This window comes from Mastigoproctus giganteus, chromosome 2 (genome assembly GCF_048544385.1).
Source record: "Mastigoproctus giganteus isolate SK-2022 chromosome 2, ASM4854438v1, whole genome shotgun sequence".
Classification (NCBI taxonomy): Eukaryota; Metazoa; Arthropoda; class Arachnida; order Uropygi; family Thelyphonidae; genus Mastigoproctus; species Mastigoproctus giganteus.
Window position 1 is genome coordinate 224,277,444 of NC_143576.1, and position 14,464 is coordinate 224,291,907.

Here is a 14,464-nt window from a genome sequence, read left to right on the forward strand (position 1 = left end):
AGCTTATACAGCATCAGCCAAAATAAAATAAAAAAAAAAATACCCTTCCCATTTCACTGATTCATTCGTTCCAAATGTTTGTCTAGTTCTGCCTTGAAACTGTTTAAGCTATAAACTTCTACAACAACAGATGGAAGTTTGTTCCAGCAATTAACTACCTACTGGCTAAAGACATCTATTCCACCCATCTATTCTAAAACTGTCTTTCCTCAGTTTGAATCTATATCCCTTCAGGTTTTTAATCTGAGCCAGAGGAAGAATCCCATCAGCATTGAGCCTGCTAAATCCATTCAAGGCCTTATACACCTCAAACGGATCGCCTTGCAGGTGCCTAGTCTCCAGAAGTTGCAATTTGCAGAACTTAAGCCTTTCTTCTTAAGAGCAACCCTTTGTTCCCTTCACCAGTCTTGTTGTCCTTCTCTGTACTCGTTCTAGCAACTCTACATCCTTCCTAAAATAAGGCTTCCGGCCCTGTACACAGTACTCAAGGTGTGGCCTGACCATTGCCTTATACAAGGGGATAATCACCTTATCCCTGCTCGCAAATTACCTGTATGTCATTGAAAAGACCCCATGACCTACTCTGGCCGACTGTCTGCACTGCTCAGAAAACTTCATATCAGACTGCACAATTATCCCCAGGTCTCTTTCATTCTCCACTACCCTGAGTGTAACACCACTCAGTTGGCATTTCTCTGGGGGTCACTGTTACCCATATGCAGCACTTTGCATTTGTTAATATTAAACTTCAGTTACCACTTCTCAGCCCATCTGCCCAACTTTTCCAGATCCCGTTGCAGCAGCATACTATCATTACTGTTATTAACAACTCTGCCAATCTTTGTACCAAAATCTGAAATTAAGCTTGATATACAGTAGACTCTCGATTTTCCGGGATAGACAGTAAAAAACAAATCCCGGATAATCCAAAAATACAAAAGTCCCCGACATACGTAAGAGATACGTTCAGGCCGGATAATCCAAAAATACAAAAGTCCCCGACATACGTAAGAGATACGTTCAGGCCGGATAATCCAAAAATACAAAAGTCCCCGACATACGTAAGAGATACGTTCAGGACTTCTTACTTCATCAAGTTTTATGTAACTCGGGAATGACTAATAACATATTGCTAGTATATTATTATTGACAAATCTGAATTCCGTACAATACTTGTCAATGTTTGGCCATTTTCATACATCCTTGTTAGTTTAATTTTCTGATCCAAATCGAAGGCTTTCCTTTTGTTGGTAGATTTACTAGTTGCACTGTCACTTATTCTCTTAGTCGGCACCATGATAACGGTCAAAATGAAATTTTCTGAAAAGAACTTCACAGGGTTAAGGGAGAAACACACTATTATCACCTCGCGCAAACTCACATTTTACTAAAGCACATTTCTGGAGGTCACTGCCATTAAACAATTTGCACCTTCCGGCTTACTGGACTTTTCTGTTCGTGCATCTAATTATAAACGGGTAGTAAACTCGATCTTATTGCATTTGTGATAATACCAATAGCTGGAATTGTGTGGGTTTTTACGTTATTAGGGTGAAATGTGTCCCCTTCACTGAAATCTTCAGTTATATAAAAAAAAAAAAATCCACCATAAATAAATTGTAAGAATGTTCTCTTCTTTCCTATTTTTTTGCTTGTTACTCCATATCTCACTTGTGCAATTTGTGCATGCCGTGATCGTCATTATTGATTGCTTATTTTATTTATTTATTATTTTTGTTTGTTTTAAATTTTACAATTCTAAAAAAAAAAAAAAAAAAAATTTGAGGGAAAAAAAATTTACGTAAATCCATAGTTGCATAAGTCGGGGACTTACTGTATCAAAAAACGTTCAGCAACCTAAGTAAAAAATATGTGATAGATAAAAAACGAAAAAACTTACCACGTACTATTCGCGTGTCCAATACGATGCTTCCCTTTATTTTTTGTGATGTCGATTTTAAGTCCAATAGCTTTCCTATATTTTTTACGATGGTTTGGTCACCAACATTATAACGGTTCATTAGAGATTTAATAGATGCACTGTTTTCAAACTTTTGAATAATTTCAAGTTTTTGTTTAACTGAAAACGCAACTCTTTTGCGTTTACCTATCATTTTCACGATTCTTATACAAAAAAAAAAAAAAAAAAAAAAAAAAAAAACTATAAAAAAAATTCTGACATCCCTGACATAAATAACGAAACAAAATTTGTCCTTTTGCGATGCAACGGAACACAACAATCGACACAACGCACTAAAACAAACTAAACATTTGGTCTCTTTTTTTTTTTTTTGAGTGGCGGGTGTGAAGACAGCGGGGATTGCAAGATAATAGGTACACTAATCTCCCAATGACGACTTATAATGCCGCTTGTTGCTTATTTATGACTTGCAAAATATCTGTTTATATCTATTCTAGTTATTACTTGAATTTTTTGATTTCTGGTCGATTTTTTTTTTTTTTTTTTAATTTGGAGAATTGAAGTGTCCTGGTTAATCCGATTCTGGTTAATCGAGAGTCTGCTGTACCTTCATCAATATCATTGATAAATATACAAAACAACAATGGTCCCAACACCGAACCATGAGGGACACCACTAATAACATTAGTCCACATAGAGCAGTATCCATTGATTACCACTCTCTGCCTTCTCCCACTCAACCATCCTTTTATCCATTGTAGCAACTTGCCCTTAATGCCATACTCCTCCAATTTGATACAGTAGTCTTCCATGTGCAACAGTATCAAAAGCTTTCCTGAAATCCAAGTGTATGATATCAAAATTATTTTTTTCCATCCAGTTCCTTTGTGACCACATTATAGTATCCAATCAAATTGGTCAGACAAGACTTCCATTTAACAAACCCATGCTGTGTCTGAACTTTGACTGCAGTCTTGTTTAGATGATCCTATAGTGCTTCTTTAACCAATGACTCCATTAATTTCTTTGGAACAGAAGTCAAACGAACAGGTGTGTATTTACTCATGTCATCCTTTGATTCCCCCCTTTGTGCAGTGGAGATACATTTGCACATCTACAGTCCATGGGGACTTCCTCTGAGTCCAAGGATGCTCTCATAATTATGGCTAAGGGTTTACTTACTTCATTTGTCACCTCATTTAATATAACTGGATAGATCCCAACTACCCAAGGTACCTTTCTTATGTTTAACTTCAACAATTTCTCGTCCACTTTGCTCTCAGTTATTACAAAGTCATTTAACTCCCTGTTAAAGTTTGATAAACATCTGGCCCTCTCCTCCTCATGTGTGAATGTAGATGCAAAATACTCATTTAGTTTGGCAGCTATCTGAGAATGGTCATCTACAGTCAAACCATTGATATCAGTAGACCAGTTTGATTCATCCCCTTCATTTTAGAATTTATATAAGTGCAGAAGTTTTTGCTGTTTTTCTTTGCATCCTTTGCCAAAGATTTCTCATAATCTGCCTTTGCTTACCCAACCTTCTTTGTGACTTGATTACAGACTAGCTTGTATCTACCACAGGCTACTGTGTTGCTTGACAATTTATGTTCATCCCATGCATTTTTCTTCTCTGCCACAAGTCTCATTAGATCATCTGACATCAATTTGGGCCTAAACCTAGAACAGTATTTCTTAGTTGGAACAAAAAGCCTAGTAGCTTCCAAAATTACTTCCTTGAATGCTTCCCATTTAGAATTTTTTGTTGGTAACATCATCAGTTGATCCCACTGTATAGAACTTAAAAAATCTCTGAGACCACTATAGTCACCTTTACGAAAGCAAAAACCTTCCCATTACCCCTGATGGTAGTTACATCTTTAAGTAAATCCCACATCAGTACACTGTGATCACTGTCACCTAGTGGTGACTTTATCTGTTAATTCTTAATGCATGAATAATCACTGCTGATAATCAAATCAAGAGAGTTAGTCCTTCTTGCTGCCTCTCTAACATGCTGCTATAGAAAACAATCATCCAATAAATCTGCAAAAGCCTTGCTAGTGTGCAAGTGACCAACCACAAGTTGCAGTCTATATCTGTGAAGTTAAAATCCTCCATTATAAGAGACTGATTTACTGGCCCACAATTTCTCTGTATAATTGTTCATTATACTCAGAGTCATTAGGCCTATAACAAACTCCTACCCTCATTTTTGATTTCCCAGTGCTTATGTCACACCAAACTGACTCAACATTGAACTGTCTATCTATCGACTGGATGCACTTCCTTAGATTTTATGTATTTCTTAACTAACAGCACAACTCCTTCTCCCTTCCTATCCTTTCTGTATACATTGTACTCCCCAAATTCCAGTTCTACATCCCTTATATCTGAGTGTCCCCATGTCTCTGATATCCCAACAATATCCGCCTTGGATGTCTTAACCAGCACTCAAAATTCATCTCATCAAATTGTTTTACTATACTCTTAACATTGGTGTATATGCAAGTATACATGCACCTGTTCTTACTCTTAGTTACTCTAACACAGCCCATGTATTTACTTGTTTCATGACTCCCAGCAGTTCCTGAAATCCCCAGCAAGTTGCTTTCCAGGCTGCTGCTCATTCGAATAGAAGCAGTGCAAGAATCATTTCCACCTCTGCCTGTGGCGACTGCTAATCTATCAGTCTGTGAATCCCCCCCCCCCATCTAACATTGCCTTGATATCATCAGCAAATATTCTTGCACCCTTTCTATTTAAGTGTATCCCATCCCTGTAGAAGCAATCTCTCCTGTTAACTATTAACAAAATTATTATCAACACTCCAAGCTCCTACTCATGAATTCAACCTTTGAAGTGAAGGGATAATGATATCACCGTGCTGTCCCCTACACTCTAAAAAACCATCACTCACATTAAGCTGAGAAAGCAGAAAAGAAGAGAAAAATTAACCCTTGCTGTAAAGCTGACATGTGGTTTCAGTCACTTCAGGTCTCCAATAACAAAGATACTGATATCACACCAAATTATGAAAATCATCTATTACTCAGCACTTACAAATTTATTCATTTCATCAAGAAATAGTCTACCCTAATACCTTACACTCCACAATTAATATAGTGTTAGAATACTACAGTAGAGCGTTGATAATCCGAACTAAGCAAAAATATTGTTTAGAAATAAAAAAAGTTATACTTAGGTATTTTTATTCATAGGTATCAAAACAAATGGAACTTTCAGCCATAATAACACATATTTATAGGCCTATAATGAAAATTATTTTTTTGGTACACCATTTTTGAACTTTGTTTCTTTATTGCCAGATCTCTCACTCTTTTCAGAAAGAGTAATTGAGTTGGACAGCATTCAGTTTGTGGCTCGTACCCAGCCATTGCAGTCTCTAGCACGGCGAATGCTTCAGCATGCATAGGCCCGGTGTTGATGCTTTTTTCTTCATTGCCTTTGTCCATATCATTTTCAGAAGCTCCAGTTTCTTTTACATTCACAATTTCGTTTTCATTTTTTTTTTTTTTTATGTAAACCCCAAACACGAGAGGTATTAGAACCTATAGTACTTAGTACCGTGCTTGGGTTGGAGGTTGAGAAGACGAAAGAAGATATTTGTTGACATTGGACTTGAACTTCAGTAGACTGTAATTTTCAGGAAATACGTATGAAGGAAGGTTGTTCCAGAAAACGGCAGTTGAATGAATAAATGAGGAAGATGAAAAGTTGGCTCTGTGAGTTTGAAGTTGGACAGTAAATGGATGTTGGCTGGTGGCGGCACGTGTTTGGACTGTTTTGAAAGAGAGAGCGGGAATTATAGAAGCCAATTCAGAAGAACAGTGCCCATGGAAGTATCTGTAGAAGAGGAATGCAGCAGAAACAGTACGTCTATGAGACAGTGAGTGAAGAGACTCTGTTAGAGATGAATCATTAATTAACCTAACTGCCCTCTTCTAAATGGAATCAAGAAGCCTGAGAGAGGTTTTGGGGGCACCACCCCAGATGTGGGAACAATATTCCATGGCAGGGCGGATTTGCGATTTATAATGTGAGCAGCTGTTTGGAAGAAAAGTAACGCAGAGAGTGAAAGAGAAAACCAAGTTTTTTAGATGCAGAGGAAGCAATATTTGTAATGTGATTGTGCCAAGAGAGATTAGAAGTCAGGGTAATCCCCAAAAGAGATATCATTTTGCCTAGAAATCGGAGTGTCACTAAAGATAAGCATAGGAGCAGAAGAATCCTTTTTGCGAGATATAAGACAAGACTGAATATTAGAAGGGTTGAAATCAACTAAGTTGTCTTTGCCCCACTGGAGAATTACTTGAAGATCGGCATTTAAGGAATTGGTAGCAGATTTTCAAGAAGTTGAAGCTGATTTAGCAGGACAAGGTTTCTCAAAATGGAAAGTGGAATGCAATGTGCTATCATCAGCAAACCTATAGATAGGATTTACAGTCAATGGAAGAAGGTCATTAATATACAAGAGGAAAAGAGTGGGGGAAAGAATTGAACCTTGTGGGACACCGGCATTAGTGGAGAAGTTAGAAGACAGAGAGCCATCTACCGTCACCCTCAGTGAGCAATTAGAGAGAAAACTGGATAACCAATTACTAAAAACAGTTGGCAAACCATAATATGGAAGCTTGTTTAGAAGACCTTTATGCCAAACACGATCGAAAGCCTTTGAGATGTCAAGAGCAACTACTTGTGTTTCACCGAACCTTTCCATTGAATTAGTCCATAAATGGGTAACATAAGCCAGAATATCACCAGTGGATCGACACTGACGGAAACCATACTGGCGATCGTTGATCAGACGGAAGGTTTCTAGGTAGTTTAAGAGTTGGCAGTTAATTGATTTTTCCATTACTTTAGAAAGAGTAGAAGTAATTGCAATGGGACGATAATTGGATGGGAGGGATTTGTCACCCTTTTTATCAACTGGCTGGATATGAGCAAATTTCCAAGCAGAAGGAAAAACACCTTTGGAATAAGAAAGTGAAAAAAGGCGGCAAAGAATAGGAGTAAGTTCAGGAGCACAGCTTTTGAGAACAAGTGGAGAAATACCATCGGTCCTGGAGCTTTCTTAGCATCAAGATTCGTCAAAATCCTTCTGACACCTTTTTGACGGAAGACCACAGGAGGCATTGAATGGTACGTGTTGGGAATGGTGGGAGGTGTTTTACCAAGATCATTAATACACGAGTTGGAAGAAAAATCGGATGCTAGTAGGTCAGCTTTATCCTTGGCTAAAGTGACAACAGAACCATCTCGTTTGGACAGAGGCGGGAGCAGAGATGGGCAAAAGTTGCAGCCAATAGCTTTGGCAAGAGACCAGAATCCTTGGCTATTATTAGGGCAAGAAGCAAGTTTTCTACTCTTATCCTGTTCAAACTCTAGTTTGGACTGATTAATAACTGCTTTACAGTTGTTGCGAGCTTTGGTGTAGGCAGAAGATGAAACTGGAGAATTAGAAACAAGCCAATTACGATATGCAACATTCTTCTCTTGAACAGCCTTAGCACATTTATTGGAAAACCAAGGTTTAGATAAAGGATGAGATTTTAAAGTGGAGTTTGGGATAAAGGATTCCATTCCTGCAAGAATAATTTCACTGACACGATCTGAGCAAACATTGACATTAGAAGTTTTGAAACAGTAATCCGACCAAGGAAAAGAAGAAAAGAAGTCTCGCAGGTCATCCCATTTTGCATTCTTGTAATGCCAAATAACAGGAGGTTGGGAATAGCCATGAGATAGAGGTCCCATTGGAGAAGAGACAATCACCAAGTTGTGATCTGAAGTGCCTAAAGGACCTCTCACTTCGACCGTGTACTTAGAATGGTTGTTTCTGAGAAAAAGATCAAGCATATTGGCTGTATGATTAGGATTGCCTGGTATTTTTGTAGGTAAATGAACAATCTGTGTAAGGTCATTAGTAATTGCAAAAGTCACACCGACCCAGCTCGGCCAGCTGTGTCGGTGTGACTAGAAAATGGAAGCCAGCTGGAGTTGTGAACATTAAAATCACCAAGGAAAGTTGGACGAGATAAAGTCAAGCTGCAAAGAGAGGAAGTCAAAGAGCTCCAAGTGATTAGTGGAGTTGGGAGAACAGTAGAGACAACAGATGAATTTGACACAATGAGGTAGAGAGATTTTAAGCCAGAGAAGATCAAAGAGAGGAGATTCCAAATTCCCAAGTCTCTGACAGGGAATATCAGAATGGACATATGCACAAGCACAACCTTTGAGGCGAAAGGAATCATACAGCGAATAATTTGGGCATCTGAGATGAGCAGTAGTTGAATCAACCGGTAACTGAGATTTTGTCAGAAAAAGTACATGGGGTTTGGCAGACTGCAATTGGAAATGGACATCGTTGAGATTAGAATTGAGACCACATATATTTGTGAAATGAATTAGGAAGTGCTTGGGAGGTTTAGATCTTTTCGCAGATAAGCTTGCTCTATTAGTTTGACAATTCATGGTGTATTCAATAGTAAGAAAAAGTGGGTGCGACATGCTGTATGAAGTAATGAAATTTTTGGATATGGCGTACGCATGGTAAGAATATACCCAGATCCTTGACATAATGTGGCCTCGACAATGCTCCCCGCATACACACACACTACTCGGACTCCCTCCAGTCACTATCTGGCAGAGTAGAGGTAGCAAGATTATACACTAGCTAATCCGGAAGCCTCCTAGAGAGTTACCAATAGGTTCAGTCTGGTGTACTAACTAGCAGCCGGCCTGCGAACACCGTTTTAGAGCTCTACCCTTGAAATGTAAGGAATATTGGATCTCGCCACGATATTCATCATAACCTCAAAACTCATCAATCATACTGCATGATGGAAGAGATAGGGAAAGGTTGACCGGAACTTAGCTCTAGAGACTAAACATGGGTTCCACCACTTCAAGCCTCCAATAAGCAAAGTGGTGGTATTGCACCGGTTGATGAGAATCAACTACCACGTAGTACTGCCTGGTAACATAGAGGGGCGGCGTTCCCCCATGTGGTGTGGGCGCCACACCTTAACCCCTGCTTACGTTGGTTCACACCTGGGTGATCACCCACCATGTACTTGTGCATGGAGGTTATACCCAGGATTACTAACAGTCCCACCATCGTGAAGGTGCAAGCAGAGGATTTGGCTGTCACAGACCGTCCGGACTTTGCTGAAATTGGGTCCACTTGACTTGAGTGTCACCCAAATATCAGTTCCATCAGCGTTTTAGACTCCCAGGTAGCAAGTACAGCTTGTCTGGCATATCTGAGAGAATGTCAATGACAACCTCAAGGAAACTATAACATCAATATCATTTTCCAGCCATGCCCTTGCATCATTGCAATCTTCAAACCCAGGGTGCAACTGAAACAAGTTAATCATCTCATTCAGTATTTATCACTCATCTACTTCAGTTTGATTCTGCTCATCTCCTACAGTTTCTTCTGCAATAGGCTACAGTTTTTTTCTGCAATAGGCCACAGTTTTTTCCAAGCCTTTTTTAAATTCTGTGCAGTGAGTGATTCCCACGTGTCAGCTAACATGTAGCAGCTGTCCTTGATACTGAGATTTTTCGAAAAAGCTACAGTACTTTCCTTGTTGCTTTCTGCTAAAAGTAAATGATGCAAGATTTTTTTGTAGATTCTCTTCATCTTTTCAATGACTCCCTGGTCCATCAATTAGAGGAGTGAAGTAACATTTGGTGGAAGAAACATGACCTCGAATCCGTCGTCTATTTTTTTTTAATGTTTCCATTGAAGGATGTAATGACACATTGTCTAGTATAATCAAGGCCTTGCCCATTTTGCCTTCTTGTTCACAACACTTTGACATTTGGAATAAAATCGTTGTTAAACCAATCGGTAAACAATTCTGATTTCATCCATGCATTTCTTTGAGCTTTATAACTCACCGGAAGGCAGGAAACAATTTTTAACACAATGGGATTTCTTTGATTTTCCTATCAACATCAAATTGGGTCCACTTGACTTGAGTGTCACCCGAATATCAGTTCCATCAGCATTTTAGACTCCTAGGTAGCAAGTACAGCTTGTCTGGCATATCTGAGAGAATGTCTGTGACAACCTCAAGGACCATGTTGTCACTTCAGCCAAGGATAAAACTGACCTGCTAGCATCACATTTTTCTTCCAACTCATGTATTAATGATCTTGGTAAAACACCTCCCACCATTCCCAACACGCTCCATTCAATGCCTCCTGTGGTCTTCCGTCAAAAGGATTTTGACAAATCTTGATGCTAAGAAAGCTCCAAGTCCCGATGGTATTTCTCCACTTGTTCTCAAAACCTGTACTCCTGAACTTACTCCTATTCTTTGCAGCCTTTTTTCACTTTCTTATTCCAAAGGTGTTTTTCCTTCTGCTTGGAAATTTGCTCATATTCAGCCAGTTGCTAAAAAGGGTGACAAATCCCTCCCATCCAATTATCGTCCCATTGCAATTACTTCTACTCTTTCTAAAGTAATGGAGAAATCAATTAACCGCCAACTCTTAAACTACCTAGAAACCTTCTGTCTGATCAACGATCGCCAGTATGGATTCCATCAGTGTCGATCCACTGGTGATATTCTGGCTTATGTTACCCATTTATGGACTAATTCAATGGAAAGGTTCGGCGAAACACAAGTAGTTGCTCTTGACATCTCAAAGGCTTTCGATCGTGTTTGGCATAAAGGTCTTCTAAACAAGCTTTCCATCTTATGGTTTGCCAACTGTTTTTAGTAATTGGTTATCCAGTTTTCTCTCTGATCGCTCACTGAGGGTGATGGTAGATGGCTCTCTGTCTTCTAACTTCTCTACTAATGCCGGTGTCCCCCAAGGTTCAGTTCTTTCACCCACTCTTTTCCTCTTGTATATTAATGACCTTCTTCCATTGACTGGAAATCCTATCCATAGTTTTGCTGATGATAGTACATTGCATTCCACTTTTCATTTTGAGAAACCTTGTCCTGCTCAATCAGCTTCAACTTCTCAAAAATCTGCTACCAATTCCTTAAATGCCGATCTTCAAGTAATTCTCCAGTGGGGCAAAGACAACTTAGTTGATTTCAACCCTTCTAATATTCAGTCTTGTCTTATATCTCGCAAAAAAGATTCTTCTGCTCCTATGCTTATCTTTAGTGACACTCCGATTTCTAGACAAAATGATATCTCTTTTGGGGATTACCCTGACTTCTAATCTCTCTTGGCACAATCACATTACAAATATTGCTTCCTCTGCATCTAAAAAACTTGGTTTTCTCTTTCACTCTCTGCGTTACTTTTCTTCCAAACAGTTGCTCACATTATAAATCGCAAATCTGCCCTGCCATGGAATATTGTTCCCACATCTGGGGTGGTGCGCCCAAAACCTCTCTCAGGCTTCTTGATTCCATTCAGAAGAGGGCAGTTAGGTTAATTAATGATTCATCTCTAACAGAGTCTCTCCACTCGCTATCTCATAGACGTACTGTTTCTGCTGCATGCCTCTTCTACAGATACTTCCATGGGCACTGTTCTTCTGAATTGGCTTCTATAATTCCCGCTCTCTCTTTCAAAACAGTCCAAACACGTGCCGCCACCAGCCAACATCCATTTACTGTACAACTTCAAACTCACAGAACCAACTTTTCATCTTCCTCCTTTATTTATTCAACTGCCGTTTTCTGGAACAACCTTCCTTCATATGTATTTCCTGAAAATTACAGTCTACAGAAGTTCAAGTCCAATGTCAACAAATATCTTCTTTAGTCTTCTCAATCTCCAACCCAAGCACAGTACTAAGTACTATAGGTTCTAATACCTCTCGTGTTTGGGGTTTACATAAAAAAAAAAAAAAGGCCAAACCATAAGTCCTATTGGCATTAGTGCAAACCATAGCTCTTTACTCACTTTAAACTTAGGAGTAACTGTTTCAAGGCAAGATGCAAGAGGTTTTTGAGGCAGTGACTTCCAGTTTATTCCAGTCTCGTCAGTGTTGTATGTGTCATCCTTGGAATATCCTTCACTTTCCATAAGATTGTTAAAACTTTTTTTTAAATGATTCTGCTGCAGCAAAATCATAAGATAAGATTTCCCCTTCAATGTGAGTTTCTCTAATGCCATGATTTAAAGTTTTTAGCCAGCCTATACTGACTTTAAAATCTGATGGACTGCCTAATATTTTGTTAAAATCCAGCACCTTTTCACACAGCAAAGGTCCTGATATGGATTCTTTTAAACTTCGTCTCTCTGTGTGAACCACATATAAACACCATCTTCGAGGGATGGGTTCATTAGCTGTTCTCATAGTTTTTCTCTCTTTTTTTTTTTTTTTTTTGGACCATTATCTGAATCAAGTTTCGATGCAAACTTTAAAATTTTTTCCTTGTTTTTTTTAATGTCTGTTATGCCAACGAAGACCGGCTGTCTCCCTTTGAAAGTCTGTTTTAGATCTGAACCTTCGATTCAATTGTTAAAAATCTGCTTCCTTTTAAAAGATGAGGAAGACAATGCTATAACTATGGTAGTAAAATAAAACTGTAAATAAACATTCAGAATCTTCTCTTCATTCCTATATCTAAACTTCATAAACTTTTTACTCTGTATCTCGTGCATGTATCGTGTTAGTTGCAGTTTCTGCATGCTGTGTTCTTTGTTATCGATTGACACTCATCTTTTTTTACTATTTTAGATTTTACAACCCCAAAAAAAAAAAAAAAAAGTGCCAGTGAACAGAAATATCAATTACAAAGTGTTATGTTTAATCAGTACTGCATGGATATTAATTAAGCTAGTACACAAGCGTAAATTTATAAAATATTATCCACAGGGATAATATTTTTCTGATTTTCATGTGTCATTTAATTTTGTTAATTGGTAAGGTAATAAAAGTGTAAATTTATGCTTTATATCTTATTTTTTATAGCCTGTGGATAATATTCCTTAAATTTTCACTTATTAGAATTGCTGTTTAATAAAAGCAAAATTCAATTCACAAACGTGATCACAATAACTGGCACTTACTGTAATTAATTATTTTATGGCACCAGCATAAAAAAAAATAATAATAAATAAATGCTGGCTCATTCGGATTATTGACATTCAGATTTTCAATGCTCTACTGTATTACTTAATGAATATCACCCACAAAGAAAATGTTTCATTTAAAGGAATGGTTAAAGTTAATCATATCATTATTACATAATACACAGGATATCATCTTGGTTACCAGCCTTGCAATAGAAAGTAAAGGTTGGATGAAAAATGCTAATGGGATCAACTAACTCAGATTTCACTGAATAACCTTAGAAAATATACTCTGACCGGTGACAGGATTTAAATGCAAGGATTATTTATAAACAGTTAGCACATGATGCATCCACCATGCAACAGAGATAACAAAAAAAAAATTATCCTATCTAGTATATGCTTCAGGAAAGGCTAGTTTTTTTTTTTTTTTAATTACTTGTGGATTAATGAGCAAATATTTTGATGGTTTAAGTGTGACCTGAAGTGGAACACACTGAAATCATGGCAGTTTGAATTAAGAATTATGTAAATCACAATGCAATTTCAGGTCTATAGCCTCAGGTTGTGAAAGAAGTTAACTAACATACAAGTTAGTGTGATTACATCATTTCTGCACACAGCCAACTACTAAGTTGTTAAAAATTTGCATCATTTAAGTATATCTCATATTTGAATACACCTTCACAATGAGTTAGAGGTAGTGCAATGATATTGCACTACCTCAAATAAGTAACGCTTCACCATAGGAGAAGACTATTGTTATTTATTCTCGGTGGATACCACCATCCATATGGCACCGTTTTGGAGCTTACTGGCTCCTCATCAGTGGTTGGGTAGGAACCTGGTGTTGCAATGATAACAACCCAATTGTGAAGTATAACTACACAACATGAGATGCCTGATGATGTAAAATAATTTAAATTACAATGCAATTTTAGGGCTATAGCCTCAGGTTGTGAAAGAAGTTAAGTGTAATTACATAATTTCTGCATGCAGCCAACTACTAAGTAGTTAAAAATTGGCATCATTACAAAACCAGGGTACCTGCCCATCCACCCAATTACCTTATGGGTGGTGGTATCTGCCAAGAATAAATAACAATAGTCTTCTCCTATGGTGAAGCATTACTTATTCGATGTAGTGCAATATCATTGTAACTTGTTGTTAAGGTATTCACAATATGAGATATACCTAAATGATGCCAATTTTAACTACTTAATAGTTGGCTGCATGCAGAAATGATGTAATTACACTAAATACCGTTAAGGAAAACAAAGCTCATGCAAGTAAATTTAAAATGCATGCTATTTCATATCTGTAATTGTTTTCCTTGGAGCTGAGGCATGTTAAAGTAAAGTGAAACTTGGAAATGTTCATAAATTGTTCATATTTTTCCTTTAACATCGTAATTACCGTAAGTGTCCAAAAATTAATACATATGCAGTTTTACATACAGATAAGCTATATTTAAAATATTCGTGATGTTGGTCTAACAATTAATCTCAAAAG

The 14,464-nt window shown here is 37.8% G+C and overlaps 1 protein-coding gene across 1 annotated transcript in view; it reads right to left on the minus strand.

Moving 5' to 3' along the window:
- Positions 1-14,464, minus strand: part of Drp1 (dynamin related protein 1) — a 217,632-nt gene that overhangs the window by 202,655 nt on the left and 513 nt on the right. The gene's annotated exons all lie outside the window — the stretch shown is intronic.